Source organism: Ursus americanus, chromosome 9 (assembly GCF_024610735.1).
Source record: "Ursus americanus isolate L20-20 chromosome 9, mUrsAme1.1.p, whole genome shotgun sequence".
Lineage (NCBI taxonomy): Eukaryota > Metazoa > Chordata > Mammalia > Carnivora > Ursidae > Ursus > Ursus americanus.
Genome location: NC_142135.1, coordinates 36,962,550 through 36,976,801, shown reverse-complemented (window position 1 = coordinate 36,976,801; position 14,252 = coordinate 36,962,550). Strand labels below are relative to the sequence as shown.

Sequence of the window (14,252 nt, the reverse complement as noted above, 5' to 3'; positions counted from 1 at the left end):
TTAATTTAGTATTAATATCTTAGTACTAATTAAATACATTCAGATAGTTCAAAATTCGAAAGTTTTAAAAAGTCTTCCTGTCATCCATGTTCTCCTAGCTATCCAGTCATCCTTTTTCAACCAAGAGAATCAATCCCTAATGTTCTTAGGAAATCATTGTAATGAATTAACTCCTCTCTTGGATACTACAATAGTTCCTGATAAAATATTATTATTAAGACATCATTTTCTTTAAAAAAAGATAAAAAAAATGAAAACATAATAAAGTTAAACCAAATGTATCAAGCACTACTACTACTGCAATCACAACTGTGAGGGTCAATAAAGCTGAAGGTCATTCAATGAAATATGAATGAGGGAAAGATGATTAAGCGAAGAAAATATAGTCTTCCACAAATGGTGCTGAGAAGACTGGATATACACATGCAAAGAAATTAATTTGGATTCTTGTTATACCATATACAAAAAATTAACTAAAAATAGATCAATGACCATAATAGTAAGAGCTAAAACTATAAAACACACAAGAAAAAAATAGGGTGAAAGCTTCAAGACATTGGATTTGGCAATAATTTCTTAGATGTGACACCCAAAATCTAGGCAACAAAAGAAAAAAAACCCAGATAATTGGAGTTCATCAAAATTTAAAACTTGTACATCAAAGGGCACTATCAACAAAGTGAAAAGGCAACCCAAAATGGGAGAAAATAATTTGCAAATAGTATTATGATAAGGGGTTAATATCTGGGATACATAAAGAACTCCCATAACTCAACAACAAAATAACCGAAGTACCCAACTTAAAAGACAGGGAAAGAACTCAAATAGATATTTCTTCAAGAACATGCGAACGGCCAATAAGTACATGAAAAGGTACTCAACATCACTAGTCATTAGAGAAATTCAAATCAAAACCACAATGAGATACCTCTCACATCCATTAGCATGGCTATTATTTTTTAAAAAATGCCAGAAAATAACAAATGGTGGCAAGAATGTGGAGCAATTGGAATCCTCGTGCACTGTTGGTGGAGTTGGAAAATGGTGCAGTTGCTTGCAAAACAGTATGGCAACTCCTCAAAAAATCAAACATAGAGTTACTATATGATTCCCTAATTCCACTTCTGAGTATGTACCCAAAAGAAGTAAAGGCAGGGAACAGAACCGATATTTGTATATCCACAGCAGCATTATTCACAGCAGCCAAAAGATGGAAGCAACCCAAGTGTCAATCCACAGATGAATGGATAAACAAAACATCATGTTTATACTGTAAATACACACAAAATGGCATATTATTTAACCCTAAAAAAAAATTTTGACACATGCTACAACACATACCAATAAACCTTGAAAACATTATGCTGAGTCATGAAAGGACAAACATTATATGATTTTTCTAATATGGGGTTCCTAGAGTAGTCAAATTCCTGGAGACAGAGAGTGAAATGGTGGTTGCCAGGAGTTGTGGGAAGGACGGAATGGAGAGTGAGCGTTTAATGGACAGAGAGTTTCAACTGGGAAAGATGAAAAAATTCTAGAGATGCATGATGGTGATTGCTGTACACCAATGTGGATGTACTGGATTTCACAGAACTGTATGTTTCAAACGGTTAATTTTATGCTGTGTATATTTTACTACAATAAAAAAAACACAGATGAAGGAAAACATAAAGTAGTAATCAAGTTCAGAAATATCTGTTAAGTGCCTGCCACACACAAAGCATGGTGTTAAGCATTAAATGGAGCTCAAAGAAGCAGCAGAAAATACAGCCAGTACCCTTAACAAATCTCTAACCTAGTCTGGCAATGAAAGCACAAACAATGAAAGAATTAAATAGTATAATAATAAGAGAAATGATATAAGGCACACAGAAGAGAGGTCATTCTCCTAATAAGAAAAAATAGTGTAAGGAAAAGCAAGAGAATGGAACAGGCCACGAGGAGGAGCAGAGAACAACTGACTATCCAGTAAGGGACAATGAAATGAGAAGATCAGAAGCGGAATGGAGGATATGAAGTTTGGTCAGCAAGAAAGTACACATCTGAAAAGAAGTTCTTTTTTTCCTCGTGTGTGTGTGTGTGTGTGTGTGTGTGTGTGTGTGTGTGTTTGATTGTATTGTTTATGACCCAAGAAGTAGATTAAAGAAAAACAAGAACAAAAACCCTAGAGACATTCTAAATGTGGAATAGAAAAGGCAGTTAGGGGCTAGGAGAGATGCCCCAAGGTGAGTGATAAGAGTTCAAACTAGGATGATTTCCTCAGGAATGAAATGGAAGAAAAAAGGTAGGCGATACTACAAAGGAAGAACCAAGAATATATCCTGACAACACTGTTTGGAAGGGGTGGAAAAAAGGAAGAACGAAAGATTACTCTAGAATTTAAGAAATAAAAAAATCAATACTTTACTTGCAAGCTACCCAGGTATTCTAACAATTCACCACATCGTTCTTTTAAAAGCCCTTACAATACGCAGCAAATTGCTACTAATGTGTTATCACTGGTTTCTAACTTGGAAAGGGATCCAAAGGACTTTCATTGACAAAGCAGTGAAGATTCAATATCCAAGTCTGTTGATTCTAGGGTGAGAGTTAATCTCTTTATTAGTGTATTCATCTTATTTCAAAAAAGGGAAAATCCTTTCATAGAAGAGAACATTCTTACACATCTTACATCATATTACATGTATTTACACCTAAGATAGTCCCTCAAAAGCAGTGTGGCCAGTTTTATGACTCAATAAGCACCTATCATATGACATTTAGCAAGTACTTTCTGTGTGTTCAAAACTATGGTCTAATAAAGTAACAAAACTGATAGGCCACAGGCCAAATAACATCAGTGGACATATTTTGTTCAGGCCATATCAAGTTCACTCTTCCACAAGGTAAGCATCTGCTGGAATTAGGCTGACTTTACCCAGGATATATGTTCTCCGTTTCACACAGGCCTCAGTAGCCTGGCTCAATTATCTACTTTACCTGATGGTTCCTTCAGTATCTAACTTTGTGCCCTGCTATTACAGATTTCAAAGTAAGACACATATCTCAAACCACAGAGCCCACAGTCAACTTGAGGGGTAGAAAACTAACACATAAAACAAACAGCAAACAATAAAGTGCTAAATAATAAAGTTCTTCTGTAAATAAGCTAATTAATCTCAGCTCCATAGTTGAAATAGAACCTAATGTGGCTTTAAGGATGGGCAAAATGGGGTTAATCTCAGCTGCTGGAAAAGGCACGCAAACCACCTCCTACTTCAAATTAAAGAATAAAAACAAATTTGAACTCTCATCTTTGCAAAAACATTTCAAAGCACCACATAAGCCCCTATATAGACTGACCTCAAACTATAGGTAAATGATACTAGATTGTGTAGATAAATGTTGTTCATCTGCACTTGCTACAAATTGATGGATAACAGCTTAGTGATTTATGTTCTTGTAGCTAATGCTCTCCTTTGAACTTTGAGCCAATGAGTTGCAGTCTTATCTTCAGATAATCTTAACATATAAGGCTCACCTCAGCAGTAGCTATTTAGAAACCCAAGGATAAAAAACTTAACGCTAACTCTTATTTACCCAGTACTATCATAAAACGATCCTAAAATGTTCACATTCTACTCTCAAACAAGCAATTAACTGCATACAGTTCAAACAAGTAAGTCTTATTATACGATCTACCAAGCATAGAGGCTCTGAAAGTCTCCAGGAAAACCACTATACCTTTTATTTCTACCTCCATTTCTTTAGGTTAGATAATCAATAACAAATGGGAGGACTTTCTCACAGACTTAACTTTGTTCAACTAATTTAACCTAATCATGAATCATAAAAGATTCTCTTAAGAATCTCTAGGTTTTGTATGAGCTAATTAGGTAATACGCCCCTGCTGTAGAAAGTTTTGGCAATCAGTGGCTAGCCTTAGACTAACAATTCACTCCCTTCCTTGCCACCAACCAAATTGCATGGACACACATTACAGCCATATAATTTATCTTATCTCTAACACCATTTTGATTGAAGAATGTTAGTACAATAAATGATATGATTATCCTTGTGTTTGTTTCTACACAATGTGTTGCTTAACTACATATTGAACCTCTGATTAAGTTTTAAAAAGAACTTCCCTGATCACAAATGGTCTAAAGAAGCCAAGAAATGTTAAATGCCTCAAAACAACTAATTGTCTCCGTGCTTGGAATAGACTCCAGGAGCACCCAGATGTGGAAGGAGCTGGAGCCGAGAAACTCCAATGCCTCCACTTTATAATCTCAGTGGAGTGAGTCAACACTCCTGAAGTGAAGCTGGCTGGATTTGTGAACGTACAGAAGCAACAGACATGCCGGAATAACAAAGAAATCTCGGCCACTACTCAAGAACCTCGGGTACAGGAACAAAAGGTTATCTTCATAACAAATAAATGAGATAAAGAATGAGAAAGCACTTTATAAAACTTCAAAGAACTAAACAAATATAGCTGTTTCCTGATAGCAAACATAATACACAGACAGCAAGCTACTAAGTCAAATAAAACTAGATAGCTTCTAAAATGGATATACGGCAATAATAATTTTTAAAAGACTACACAAATAAGATGGCAAACAGTACAACAGAATGACACCGACACTGGACCTGAGTCAGAAAAACAGGCTTGAGCTCTCGACCGACCTCTGACTGACCGTGCGGCTTCAGTTTCTTCAGATAAGTGAGGGTACGGGACTAGGTATTTTTCAGGTTCCTTTTCAGGTCATAAAGACTGGCACTCTAACTGCCTAGCAATCGAGGAGTTAAATCCTCACTAGACAAGTACTGTAAGCAAAGGAGATGGAAGTGGGGAAGGAGAGGGAAGGATAACAAAAAGCCTACCGGATGGTAATACAAAAATACAAATCCACATTTTTATTACCACTCCCTCAAATGCAACTTTGAAATAGAGAATACTAAAACCCAGAGTGAACTTTGCTCTTAGGGTGCAGCTTCTGCAGTAAGCACAGGGTTAAAGCAGTGTGAGCATGAACCCACAAATCACTCCAACTCGAGTCGCAGGAACTTCAATAATCATTAATCTGTCCAATGAAGGCCAATTTGCCTGCATAGGAACCAAATTAAGGGAAGGGATGCGGCCGGTGTCCCCAGAACAGAGTGAATAAGAGAACCAGCTCTAGAGGTCTGAGGCAGCTCTAGATAGCACTGGGTACAATAATACTTCCATTATAAGTAGCTATCTGACCTATTTTACTTCTCTATGCCTATTTTCACGTATTAAAATGGGAGTAACAGTACCTACCGCACAGAGCTGTTCTTAAAGTTTAAACGGGTTAATACATGTACAATACGTACAACAGCATCTACCACAGTAGAAATGTACAATGATGCTAGCTAGTTTGTTAACCCCAAATTACCACTGAGAGCAAGAGTGAACTAGCTCACTCAAGGTCACACAGCTAGGAACTGGCTATCAAAACTGAAACTCAGGTTTACCCGGCTCCTTAGCTACTTCACATTGCCTCTACATTTCTATTAAATATCAGCCACAGATCATTCTATTTTAAGATAAAGCCTCTATAATATGCATATTCAGTCTCCAGAAAAGAAAATGGAAAGCTATTTGTATAAAGATGGTTCTAGTTCACTTTCTGTAATAGTGGAACACTGCAAACAAAAAAATGCCAGACAATTAAGAAATGGCTGAACTACTATATACCAATAAAATGGAGAAACGTATTGCCATTAAAATGACAAACGTGTGAATTACAATACCATAATGAAAAGTTTTATTTTTTTAAAAAGTGAAAAATGAGAAAATAAAACAACAGTCTATACTGTACAATTACCTTCACACAAAAATGACATGCAGCAATAAAGACTGAAAGATGGTACAGAATCTCAAAAATTCAAAATATCAGTTCACAACAGCAACTGCTACAAGACTGTGTAAGATTCTTTTTACATTTTTTATTATAAAGGCCAATATATATTCAACTTTTAAAAACTGTACTTGCAATTGATTCAAGGCTTCATTTAGAACCACTGCTGAAGTTATAGCCTATTGCAATCTGCCTCTACAACCACCTCACACAAGCATAATTTAAACTCCAACACCTTTCATGGCTTCCATCTTTCGAGGCTGAAATATAATGTCCCTTTAATACAATGCAAAAGTATTCATAAAATATAGCCATGGAAAAAATCAGAAGTGAACAAGTCAAACTTCAGGAACTTTACCACCCTACTCTCTCCCCAGTCTTCCAAATTAGAGTTCCTGTGTGTGACCAGTTCAATTTCTGAGCACATAAAATGTATCCATACCTGCATTATAAGAATTTCTTAAAAAAAAAAAAAATTTCTCAAGAAGATTAGAATCTGATAGGATAGGAAAATGCACACCAGATCATTTCAATAAAATAGTGTACGTGCTAAAATAGATGTGAACACTGGGCATTACAAGATGACTTAGCCCAAATTGATGTTAAAAAAAAAAAGAGAGACTGAAATTGAGTCCTAAGGAATGAGTGAGTTAGTGAGTCATAGAAAAAAGAACAGCATGTTCAAGATGTGAAGTCTGAAACATGAGGGAGGTCTATGAGGGCAAATGACTGGTTTTAGGCCTGGGGCAGGGAAATTACAAGGTGAGCCTGAAGCATCTTACTGGCCCTTAAAGAAAGGAACCAAAGACCATTGGAGTCATGTCAAAAGAAGTTCAGAACATGGAGAACTTAGCTCTACCCATAAAGGATTCTGATTTACTTGATTTGAAGTAAGGACCAGGCACAGTATTTTTTGTCTCCCAAGTAATTCTAATGTTCTAGAAAATAAAATGTAAGGCAAGTATTATCACTCCATATACCTTAATTTCAGTACCTCCCATATTTGAACTTGTACTTGGTTAGTTATACACTCATTCTAAATGCCCTGGATAACATGGAAACTACTTAAAGGCAAAGATACAATGCCTCAAGTTAAAACCTAAATTTATAGCAAGAGTGCTGATGTAAAGACTTCCAGTTAAATATGTTATTTGAACATACTGATTTATCTCAACTTCATTCCAAAAATCCTACTGAAGGACAGTAAGAATTAAAAAAAAAAAAAAAAAGGCTTAATAAAGGACAGTAGCAGCTCTACCCCTAATGGCTATGTGGTTTAGACTAAAGTCTTTTTTTTTTTTTAAGATTTTATTTATTTATTTGACAGAGAGAGACTGCCAGTGAGAGAGGAACACGAGCAGGGGGAGTGGGAGAGGAAGAAGCAGGCTCCCAGTGGAGCAGGGAGCCCGATGTGGGGCTCCATCCCAGGACTCTGGGATCACGCCCTGAGCCGAAGGCAGACGCTTAACGACTGAGCCACCCAGGCGACCCGGTTTAGACTAAAGTCTTAAGTCTGCATCATAAAATAGAGGTTATAGTAGTATCATTTTGTTATTTTTAAAACCCATTCAACTTAACTCACTAGTTATTATATAATGGCTTAACTGAGACATAATTCACATATATCACACAAAATACAGACTATATCCAGAATCTGACCACTTCTCAACACCTCTATCTTTACATCCTGGTCCAAGCCAGCATCATCTCTTAGCTGCACTACAAAAGAAGTAACCTCACTGTTCACCTTGCTTCCACCCTTCCCCTGCTCCAATCCCAACTCAACAAAGAAGAATAAGTCTTTTAAACCATATGTTAGACCACATCAATCCTCTACTCAAAACCCTCCAATGGCTTCCTGCCTCACTCAGAGTAAAAGCTAAAAAGCTCACCATGGCTTACTAAGACTCTAAAGGATCTGCTCCTCTGCTCTCTCTCTCTGACCTCATCTCCTACTTTTCTCCCCATCTTGGCTAGCTCCAGCCATCTAAACCTCCACCTTGTTCCTTAAACACCAAACATACTGCCACATCAATTTCCTCTGACTAGAACACTCTTTCTCCAGAAATCTGAATTCCCCATTTACTAACTGCCTTTAGATCTCTACTAAAAGTCACCTTATCAGACAGGCCTTTCTCAATCATCATATATACAGTATCACAACCACCCCTGTCGTTCTGTATCCCTGTTATCTTACTATATTTTTCTTGTACAGTTGCACCTGATATATTACAGTTTTTGAGTATAATTTATTGTCTCTATCCACTACAATATAAACACCCAAAAGGCCGGAACTTTGTTTCATTCATTCACTGCTGTATTCTAACACCTGAATTATTAACATATAACAAACTCAGTCTCTCGCAGCTTCACTGAGATTTTGGATTTCCAAAAAGTAGGATTTAGATGTAATGACCCCTAAGGCACCTGTAGAGCTTTAAAATCTACAAATCTAGCAAACAGACAGAACTAGAGAGCTAACGGTAATGTATAAAAATGTAAGCTGGCCTTCTAAGAAAAGAAGGAAGATTTGACAGTAAATGATTAACTACCAAAAGAGTAACGTATATATGAGAGGTACCTCCAAATAAACATGTGAAAGACTTTATAATAAAACTATATAATTAAGCACAGAGAACAAGACTACCTTGCCAAGATTTGCTATCATTGGCAAAAATCCATATTAAACTCAGCTTCCCCAATTCCAGATACAAATGGAATTGTGAATCTGGCAACTCACTGGAGAGAAAGACTGAAGTACAATCTGGGTTCACATTAAAGTTACCTCATTCTTCTCAACTTAGATCTGACCCAGAGGAAAATTTTTAACAGATTGTGTTGGACTAGTGCCATACTATACTCAGTAAAGTTCAAAATTAGCATTTTAGATACTAACCTAAAGGATTTGTATTTTGTTTCCCTAAAACTAAAGTGGTTTAAAAATAAAATATGATGAATTATGAATATAAAATGGCTTATTTAAAGAAACATTTTGTCAAAGAAAAAGCAAATTATAACACCAGTCCTTCCTTCTTTTGATTTCATTCATGCAGTGTCTCACCCATGTCTGAACACATGGTAGCACTCAAGCTGATGAGATAATTCTCTTCTTTCCTCTCAAAGTTTATTCAGATTTGGTGATATACAATATATACATGCCAACCTCAAACTTCCTACTTATCAAAAAATGCAAATAAAAATTATGTACTTCAACTTTTTATATATATGCATTAACCATTTATTTTATACCTCCTATGTCACAAAGCATTGTATTCTAGGGAGACACTAAAGTCACGAGATGAAAGTTACCCACGCTGCTCTCAATAAATTTATAGTCAAACAAAGTACAATAGAGTCTGATAAATTCTATGATCTTGAGGTATACAGGATGCTAAGGAAGCCCAAAGGAAAGGTTCCCAGGTTGGACTGTAGAAGAGAGATGGGAGAAAATGCAGGTACAGAGAAGTAACATTTAGTGGAAAGCAGCAGTAAGAATCTAAAGTATCTGCAAGTAATAGTATGGCTAAAGGAAAGTGGATATCACATAAATAAAGAGGTAGGCAGAGCCCCAAAGCTTTGCATAACACCCTTAAGAGTTTGGCTCTTAACCTAGAGACAAATGAAAGAAATTGCTTTTTAATGGGAGGATTTTAAGTAAGGGAGTAATATGATCTGTGTTTCATTTTGGAATGATCAATCTAGCAGTATCATGAAGAACACTCTGGAAAGGGGAGTGAAACCAAACACTAGGAGACTATTGTAGAAATCCAGAAGAAAAATTATGAGGTCTGAAATAAAAAAATAAAATGTAAATGGAAAGAAGGGGACACATTAAGGAAGTAACACAGGTGGATATTGGTGAATAATGAGACTTGAATTAGCTTGGTGGCAAAGTAACTAAATAGTAAGGAAAGGAATTGCAAGAAATTTAGGAGGCAGCAGCAATAAACCTTGGTGATTGCCTAATGGTGGAAGACTGGACAGATGAAGCACATTCTCCAGATTTTCAACATGGCAACTGGTTAGATGGTGATGCCATTAGCCAAGATAGAAAATACAAAGGTAAAACCAGGATGATGAGAAAACAGTGAAGACGGATTTGGAGCTATTGGATTTGAAGTTTCTCACGACAGTACAGAAAAAGAATTAGCTAAGTAGGTAATTAGAAAGGAGTCTAGAGCTCAAGACAGAGATAAAGGGAAAGCCAGGGGACAGAGATAAGACAGAAATCGGATGGAGATTTAAGGAGAAGAAAATGGTTACCAATGCCAAATAGAAGTAAAAGTTTGTGAAAATTTTTCGTAGAGTGGTGGAGAAAAACAGCCCAAGTCTGTTCCAGAGTAAATGGGAGGAAAGTGAGGAAATTGAGGCAGCACATCTTTTCACACATGACCCTGAAAGGAAAGTGTAAGACAGAGCAGCAAGTCAAGAAGAGTATGAGCCCAAAGGAAGTTCATTTCTTTCTTAAAATGAGAGGAACCAGAGCCTGTAAAGTTCCATAACAGAGAGGAGATAAGCAACAGGTAGAAGATGGAAGCCAAAAATGGAAGGAGCATGCCGTTCTACTTAAACAAGAAAAGAGAGAAATAAGCCCTTAAAGTTCAAGCACTTAAATAGCCATTTAAGCAAAAAAATTTTTTAAATGATAAACATCCGGCATGCTGAGGCTATCTTAGCACTATTTTAAACAAAAATTTGTTAGGGACATTTAGATATGTTTACATATTATACGTCGTAATAATTACCGTTGTTAGTATTGTATCTACTCTAAATAGACAATGTGTATGGAAATGTACTAAGTGACTTTACAAAAATTACTTCTTTCAATCCTCACCAAAACCCAATAAAGGATTATTACTCCACCTTATACATCAAAAAACTGGGCCATAGGGGGGTTAAATAACTTGTCCTCGAAAACTCAGCAAATAAAGGACAGGGCTGGACAATGAACCCAGACGCTATAGCTCCAAAGCCAACATTTTGAACCAATAAGCTATACTGCCTCTACAAATAGAGAATACTTTTGGTTCACTAAATTAGCCTAAGGATAACATATTTTCTATCAGGAAATATCTCTGATTTTAGAATAGACGAAAACAGGAGTTTACTGTCAAAAAACTGCTAAACTACACTTACTATATTAAATTTTAAAAACCTAGAGAAATTACACTGTATTTTTAAAAACATCTCACCCCTTACTTAACATCACTAAACCCAGTCTTCTCACCTATATAAATATATACATAAAGCAATGGTTCTTAAATTTTACTATGCATCAGAATTCCTTGGAGGGCTTGTTAAAATGCAGATTGCTGAACCCTACCCAGCGAGTTCCAGATTCAATAAGCCTGATATGGGGGTCCAAGAATTTGCATTTCTAACAAGTGCTCAGAGGATATTAATGCTATCGGTCTAGGGACCACACTTTGAGAACTACTACCTCATTACAGTAACTCGATATAAGAGTTAAGTGACATGAATATAAAAACACCTGGCAGATGGTAGACAGTAGTGGTATTTGCAATCATTCTGAATAACAGCAAATATGATTAGCATTATCTGTATAATTACTTAGATTTTTATATCAATTTTTATTCAAAGACAATACAAAATTGACATCATTTTAAGACCATGATATTCTGACTGCCAGGTCTATGTACCTCTGGTGTCTTTCCTGTATACTGCTTGCCAACAGCCTTTCTAAAATGTAAATCTGCATATCAACTTCTGCTGCAAACCCATCTTTCCCCATGACTTCAAAATGCAGTACAATCTTCTTGGCATGGCACATACATAGATCCCTTTGCCCATGAGCCATCGTGTAATTATTCATAGTTGAATATGATTTTGGAACATTACCTATTCTCTGAAGGGTTCCCTAATACGATTCTCTCAATAAAGCCATACATTCCTTCCATGATTCCAAAGTACCTCTAAAATAATAAGAGAACAACAATGATAATATTATCAAGCAACATTTGTGGGGCATCTCACAAGGGTTTTACATGAATTATTTCCCTTAATCCTCATAAGAACTCAGGATAATGACTACAATTATTCTCATTTTATATATGGAAAAAAATGAGATATGGAAGAAACAAATTTGCCCTAGGTGATAAAACTAGCGAGGAGAAAAGCCAGGATTCTACCATTGCAATTAAACTATACTAACAAGTACTTGAATGTTGTTTAGATAACAGATTTTTGTAAATACTAATCTCAATAATTTCCTTATTTATTTTTACATTACTTACCTAATATTTACTGCCTATTACATGCCAGGCATTGTATTACACAGTAAGGAATATCAAATTAAAAAAAAAAAAGGAAAAGCCAGTGCCTGCTCCTTTGAGACATGCAATACTATGGGGAAGACAAACATTAACCCAAAATCACATAAATATTTCCATAAATAAACATTAATGACAAAAAGTACAAGGTTCTCAGAGATTAAAATAGGAAGATCTAACTTATCTATAGCTACTGTCCTTTACCTTCAGTGTCCTACTACAAGGGTATAAGTTATGCAGAATATAACTTCCAGAATGCCAAATAACTACATTTTAAAGTGACACTTTCAAAATCAAATTGAGTGATTTAATTAAAGATCAAAGTCACAAAGTTTGTTCCTTTGGTAAATGTAGTTATTGCCTCTCTGAAACAGAATATAATAAACATAAAAAACTAATAAAATGGCATCTGAAGGGGCTTTGCAAATATTAGTCATGATAAAGATAAAATAACATGCCAAGTTCCTGACAATCCTAGTAGTGTGGAAAAGAACTTCCGTTTTGGACAATGCTAACTTTCTTAAATTAAAGAGGAATTAGATCCATGACTTAATATACTTCATTTGTATGATTAAAAAAATTTTAAAAAATTTCCTTCATAGTACATTTCAAAGGGAAAACCAATATTCTTTCATAGGGGAAAAATGCCTGAAAGTCCAAATACTGATCTTACAAAAAGACATGAAAGGTAAAATCAAGTATGAACCAGGTCTGGATCCCCATATCTTCAGTTTCTATTTATCAAACAGAAAAATCTTTCCAACTTTCTCCTTTCCTGTATAAGACCAAAACTATGCGATATTCTGTTTGTATTACAATTACACTAATTCAATGCAGGTCACTTGCTTTTTACTGAGTCCAGATGACATTCAGTAAACTAAACATGGGCCAATTAGTTTTAAAAAAGAGAAAAAAAGAAAGAAAAAAGAAAGAGAGAGAGAGAGGGAGAAAGAAAGAGAAAGAAAGAAAGAAAAAGAGAGAGAGAGAGAGAAAGAGAAAAAGAAAGAAAGGAAAAGAGAGAAAGAAAGAAGGAAAGAAAGGGACAAAGAAAGAGCGCTCTGACTGCCTTTGGGTAGGTCATACAGTGGCTACAGAGCATCATGGCCTGAACTTCATTCTGGCTAACAGCAACCATACGCTAACATTAAAGACTAGCCTTTTTCATTCCTTTCAGATTTCTCACATTTGGAAATTCTAATTCAAATACATACTCAGGGAAAAGTGAGCACGGCACTGCTGCACGATATTGGTTTTCCCTTCCTCAAACTCAAATGTCTTATTTTGGTGCTACTAAGAAGGACCCTGCATATTGCCTAAAAATGTCTGATTCTTTTAAAATCAATTGTTTTTTTATTTATCACAATTATAAATGAGTAAGTAACACCGCTGAGTTAGCTGACACACAGAAAAAAAGACATTATGGTCTGAACTTCAAACATCAGTATTTGTATTCTGAAATCAAGCTACATCACCATGTAATTAGGCACATGATAAACTGGGTAACAGGAAGAAATATTCATAACTAAAGAAACAATAATTTTCTTGACACCTTATCAGGAGCTGGCACTCAACATTTTCTTAGGAGTCTATTGTGTAAAGAAAGGTGGTTTACTACTCCTTTTAAACTCTGCTTACTAATATGTATTTTGGTTAAAAAAAAAATCTTTAAAAAGTTGTAATATAAGTTAAAATTTACATAAAATCATAATCTGAAATCAGATTGCACTCCTACAAAAAAAAATTATTCTTCACTATATTTACCTTTTATTAACTGCTGGTGTTTTAAGTCAAAAACCATTCGCCATTACTACAAAAATCAAGTCTCCAAATGTTTAAATTAGCCTGATTTTTTAAATTTTTGTTATTTATTTCTAGCCTGATATTTTTAACTTGTATAAATTTCACTAAGGAATATTATGTTCCTGCAAGTGTTCATGAATACAAAGATACAGTAATGGAGATGGAAATTATTTACTCTGAAAATCCTGACTGCATGACTGTTAAATCACTTACATACGGCCAAATGATCTACAAGGAAGCAGGGAGGTCCTGAAATTGTGTACTCATATCCATTTTCAACTACTGCACAGGT

At 35.5% G+C, this 14,252-nt stretch overlaps 1 protein-coding gene across 2 annotated transcripts in view; it reads right to left on the bottom strand.

Annotated features, from left to right (window-relative positions):
• STK3 (serine/threonine kinase 3) overlaps positions 1-14,252 on the bottom strand; it is a 269,186-nt gene that overhangs the window by 119,948 nt on the left and 134,986 nt on the right. The gene's annotated exons all lie outside the window — the stretch shown is intronic.